A 6,123-nucleotide genomic window follows, 5' to 3' on the forward strand; every position below is an offset into this window, starting at 1 on the left:
TTTAAAGGGTTTAAGAATGAATTTAATTTAAGGACGAAAATTGCATGCTATATTTACTGGCGAAATCTTTAATTGTTTGTGTCATAGTTTGTCTGTATGTGAACTTTAATATCCTGTATTTTATCATTTCAGAAAAATGGAGGTCAATCCAGTTGTGTCTATCAAGCGACGTTCATCGGGAACATCATTTGACCGTTGCATAATTTGCCAAGAGAAAGGGGGAGTGTTGCGTATCGGAACAGTGGATGGCAAAAAGCGGATCAGAGAAGTGTCCGAAATCAGAAAAAGCTTGCAGGACACTGACAACATAGAGGTAATAGACAGAACCACTGAACTTGACACAGACACATGGGCAGACCAAAATAAAATTAAGTGGCATAATAGTTGTTATAGCTCATATACCTCAAAGCAAAGGCTTAGTCGTTTGCAAAATAAGTTCAAACAGCCTGAAAGTAAGCAACCGGATGAACAATGTCATAGTACCCCTGAAACATGTACCCCTTCTACTTCTACAACCAGAGCCAAAGTACATGCTGTTGACTTTAATCGCTGTATGTTTTGTCAATCTGACAATGTTAAACAGTTGAACAGTGTTACTACATTCAAATTATCTGAAAATGTCCTTAAACTTTCGAAGAATGACAATGTTATGAGAGTTCGTCTTGCAGGTGTTAACGATTTAATAGCGTCTGAGGGCAAATATCACTTGAAATGTTTATCAAAATTCAGACGCAAATCTATAACGATAGACACTCTAGATGAACCTGAAGATGAAGTGATGAAAGAGCTCAAACATGTCCTGGAAGAAGGGTTTTCTCGTGGTCATGTTTATGATATGAATACAGTGTGGAGTAGTTATTGCCGAAGAAAACAGGAATCAGGCAAGAGTGTACCAAGTAAATATCAGACACGAAAGCAGTCATTCTATGAGGACGTGAAACGGACGATTGGTGAGAAGGGACAGTTGGTAAGACCGTTAGATAAACAATCTTCGCTGCTATTGTACCCTGCATGTGAAACGAACAAAGTCATTTCTCAGACACTGACAAAAGAATCAAGAAAACAGTTTGAAACATTTTTGTCTGATTCAGGCTCAGAGACAGACACCTCAGGTGATGATTCAGTCGTGCTTGAACTACCTTGCGAAAATACGATTCTGCAAGAAATAGTCCATGCGGCCCTGAAGATAAGAACCGACTTAAATGAAATGCCTGGACACGACTCAATTTGTTCAGGCTTTGATGATGAACACATTGAAAAGATCATTCCAGATAGTCTGTACATATTTCTTAGGTTGCTTTTTGGTGGTATGGCCCTGTTAGATGGAGATGATGATGCCATTAATGCATCTGCAAATCGAAAAGTTTGCAGTATTGCACAGGATATTATTTTTGGTGTTTCTAATGGAACCAAGCTTACACCAAAACATGTAGGCTTAGGTCTTGCCCTGCATCAAGCAACACGCTCAAAGGCGTTAGTTGAACTATTTCATGCTGCTAATCATACAGTTGGTATCACTACAATCAGACGGATTGATAATGCCATAGCTAACAATATTCTGGAAAAGTATATTCAAAATGGAGGAGTTTATATTCCAAGTAATATCGAGCGTGGGGTTTTTGTACATTGTTCATGTGACAATATAGATGTGTTGGAGTCTACATTGGATGGGCGAAACACGTTCCATAGTACGCAGATGGTTGTGTGGCAGCGACAAACCGCAGCAGAATTAGATCCATTACAAATCGCGGATGATGACAGCACACCTAGCTTAGAGAGAAGTTGTAACACAGACGCTTTGAAGAGTCTCCACGAGTTACACAGAGCAAAGATGCCGCATGGCAGTAGACCTCAACCAGTGCAAACCGCTGACGAAATAAATACGGACAGATGGTTCACTGAGATAGATGTCAAATGTGAACAGGCCCGTATAGAGGACACTGTGTGGCTTCTAAGAAGACAGACTGACACAGAAGAGCAGAAAGTTCCAGCATGGCGAGCATTTAATGAATCGACCAGTCAAGCAAGTCCACCGATGACTACCATTGGAATGCTTCCAATCCTGCAGGCCCCTGCAGATGACTTTGATACGCTGACTACGGTTATCGATAGATTTATAGCAATATCAAATCATGTAGGACAAACACATACTGTTATCACTGGTGACCAGCCTCTCTATGCCAAAGGAATAGAGCTAACATGGGCGAACCAAGAGAAGTATAAAAACGTCATATTCCGACTTGGTGGCCTCCATGTCTGCTTCAACTTTTTGAAAGCAATTGGACAACACATGGAATCAGCTGGTCTTGATGATGTGTGGGTTGATGCTGGGGTGTATCCTCCAAACGTAACTTCAAACATGATGGAAGGAAAGGCGTACTACAGAGCAGTACGTGCACATATCCTAACGTATGAGGCTTTGTGGCGGTTAAGGTGGACGATGTTTCGATCCTGGCTACATCAAAAGGCCGGTGGCACAAGTACAGATGTTGGAGAAATGGAAGCATCATCTACGGATCTGGTTAATATCTTCAAAACTTCAAAGATAACTGGATATGACCAAAACGTAATGGACCAGGCTGCGAAGTTACATGAAGTTATTCTGGATGTCAACTTGATCGGCCAGATGCAGGAGTTTGACTCTTTGTTCTTTGGCAACAAGCAGTATGTGTTCTGGAAGACCTATATGGATATGATTGAGATTTTGCTTCTGTTTATTCGTGCGGAAAGAGAAGGAAACTGGAAGTTGCACCTTGAAGCATTCGCCGCAATGTTACCGTGGCTGACAGCGTATGACCACCTAAACTATGCTCGATGGGGACCTGTGTATTTGGCCGAGATGAAAGACCTGGAGAACAGAGCACCAGAAGTTTACACTGAGTTCATGAATGGGAATTTCGTCGTCAAGAGAAGTAACAACCACTTCAGCCAGATTCCAACAGACCAAGCAACCGAGTGGATAAATAAACTCTGCAAGCTTAACAATGGAATCATAGGAATAACACGCAATGACTCAGCACGGGACAAGTTCTGTATAACTTGGGCATTTCGCTCAAACATCTCACAAAAGATGAGAGCTCTCTACACAGACACTAGTGGAGATGATGAAGATGAGTTCACATCTACAAGGGCCGACTTCCAGCGATCACGGGTAGATCTTGATGAAAGCCATGTTCAAGCGCTGCTTCAATACCTCGACATACGGGACGTGTTTTGTTGCAAAGGACTAGACTTACTGACAGAAGTAGACATTGAAACCGATAATGCTGATAATAACCTGGTGTTACCAGTAAGGGAGTGCTCAAAGTTAGTCTCAATTGCAACAAAAGATGTAGCCACTACCGAAATAACCAAGGACCTAGTTGAAGCAAGGGATCAAGGTGCAGCACGTGTACTACAAAATGCTCACGAGAGACTAGTTTCAAAGAAAAAACAATTCTTTGACCCAATGAAAAAAATGAAATTGAAAACCTTTGCCACGCTTTACCAAGTGCCAGTGAAAGCAAAGCAAACCACACAGATAATAAAAGCTGACAGAAGATTGATGCAACGACTCTTCAACGCGGCTAATGCTGGCAGAACTGTCGAAATAGCATCTGTATTAAAACATGAGTTGTCTCCAGTACCACTGTCACTTGCAAAAGTTGGCGGAATTATGAACCCAACAGCCAAATCTGATCTGCTTGCGGTCCTTACTACAGATAGTGCAGTCTTTGTCCAGGAAGAGCTTCCAGTGGCTACTTTGAAAACAGATATAGTGATTGATGGACATGCAATGATTCAGGCATTAGGTAAACCAGATGGCTGTGTTACATTTGGAGAGTATGCAGACGTGTTTGTGCAGTGTGTACTGAGGTATTTTAACACAACTACACACAGAATAGACGTGGCATTCGACAGATATATCGGAAAATCATCAATAAAGGCAAGTGCTAGGAGCAAGCGATCCGGCAACCGACGCCCAATTCGTAGAATGATTACTGGTCCAGATGTACCACTGCCGCAGTCATGGGATACCTTCCTAGCAATGGATGAGAACAAAGCAGATATTGCGAGGTTTCTTTCCGAGAATTTGGCAACAAGGGCAGACTCGTTACCGAGAGATCAAGAGCTTGTAACAGGAGGAGGTTACCAAAATGGAACAGGCACTTTATGTTAAAATGCATTTGAACAATAGAAAAAAACTACCACTCAAACAAGAAGGTACAATGTGTTTTTGGTTAAGTTGTAGGTTAAACCAATGTATTTCCTAAAGCTCGATTTTGAAGACAGCTGATATTGTGGATCATTCTTGAGCCCTTTTCCTGGGTAGAAACTGGGAATGCGAACGAATATTCGAATACTCGATCGAACGTTTGGTATTCAAATGTTTACTTTAATCTTTAATCGTATCATAATTGTACACTTTTTGACAATGCCTGCAAAAGAAAACAGACAAAACATAAATCTAAGTAACATGAAAAGCATGACATATTTCAAATATATATTACACATATTCAAATGTCAAATCGGTATTCGAATATTCGCTATTTTCTGCTGAATAAATACAATACACGTTTGTGCCTTGAAATGTATAGAATGAGGTTGTTGGATATATTTCATGCATTGCTGTTGACTTAATAGATATTTTTATTAAAGTCAAATTCTACTTTCATTTTCGTTTTGTTAATTTCTAGAAATCAATACTGTTGTCAATTTTGAGAGGCCATGAGAAAGTCAATCTTGGGGTCGGGAATCGAGCCCACTACATATGCATCTAAACCCGCATCCATATGACAGTCAAGTCTAGTTTTCAGTATTTTACTTATTCTGATATGATAATACATGCATGGATAAATGAGGAAATTTCAAATGAGAAATACAACACAGAGTAAATTATTAATAAGATAAGGTTATATTGCATCTTATTCTCTTACTATGAAAGTCAAGTCAAATTTTATATGAAATGAAAGGCCTCCGGTCCATAATACAACACTACAAAACATAAAGACTATAATGTTGTGTTTCCTTATTGACAGTAATTATTCATTATATTTTTGTTTCATGATTACATTTTACAAAGAATGCAATAGTTTTTATTTTGCCATCGTTTAGACTTTGCATAGATTAATGAAGTTTTGGAAGTCTTACCTAGCTGTGTACCACAGATAGATATACCATTGCCTTTCTTGTTTGAATTTGTTACATTGAAATAATACATGATATTCATCTTCTACACATCTTATATAAAAATTATTTAAGCAATATCTACACACTCAGGCTAGAAATCAGAATAGCGATGGATGGACTACCTTAAAGTGATATTTGTCTTGAACTGTCAGGCGAGAGGGGTCCCGGGATAGTTTGAACAGCAAATGAATTAATTGGTTAGTTTAATTTTACACATGCTTGTCACGCACGTGTAGCGTGTAGTCCGTGCATCTGTACGATTTGAAGAGTTTTAACGGGGTTATATCAGTTAATACGTTATTATTGCGACCACCAATCATGCTTCAAAATGGTTTCCTTTAAAGTTCTGTACATAAGACAAGAATACATTTATATTAGAGTTCACCCATCGCTGAGTGGCCACCCGCCCCGATCCCGACCCCCACTCTCCAGGCACCAACGTTTATCATTTGGCAAAACTAAAAAAAACACACACATATCAATAAACCAGGAATGGTCGACACCCGAGGCGAACGAACTTTTAATATTAATTCAAGTTTACAAAATGTTTTTCACGTAAATATAAGTCCTGTACATCCGCCTCATCTTTCTTTAAAATGCCCTCTGATAATATTTTATATGAATCGATTTCAAAAATATCAACGCTGCCGTAACCATTTTGTACACGGTCAATGGTTATAATGTTATTTTGTACATTTTGCAGTAGAGTACATTAATATATCCACACGATTTCAAACGAAATATTTGACCTCCAGACAGTTAGTTGATTGAACAGTAATATTTACTGACAATAATGGAAAATTAGCTTTAATTATATCGTTGGCTGAGTGGAGCATCTAAATTGATGACGTAATGGATGACGCGCGTGCAACTCACGTGCGAGTCACGTGGCACATCTGCGGAAGGAAAAGCAGACGACACAAAGACGAAAAATGAACAAAGGACGATTTAGAT

The sequence above is a fragment of the Mya arenaria genome, chromosome 10 (genome assembly GCF_026914265.1).
Source record: "Mya arenaria isolate MELC-2E11 chromosome 10, ASM2691426v1".
Lineage (NCBI taxonomy): Eukaryota > Metazoa > Mollusca > Bivalvia > Myida > Myidae > Mya > Mya arenaria.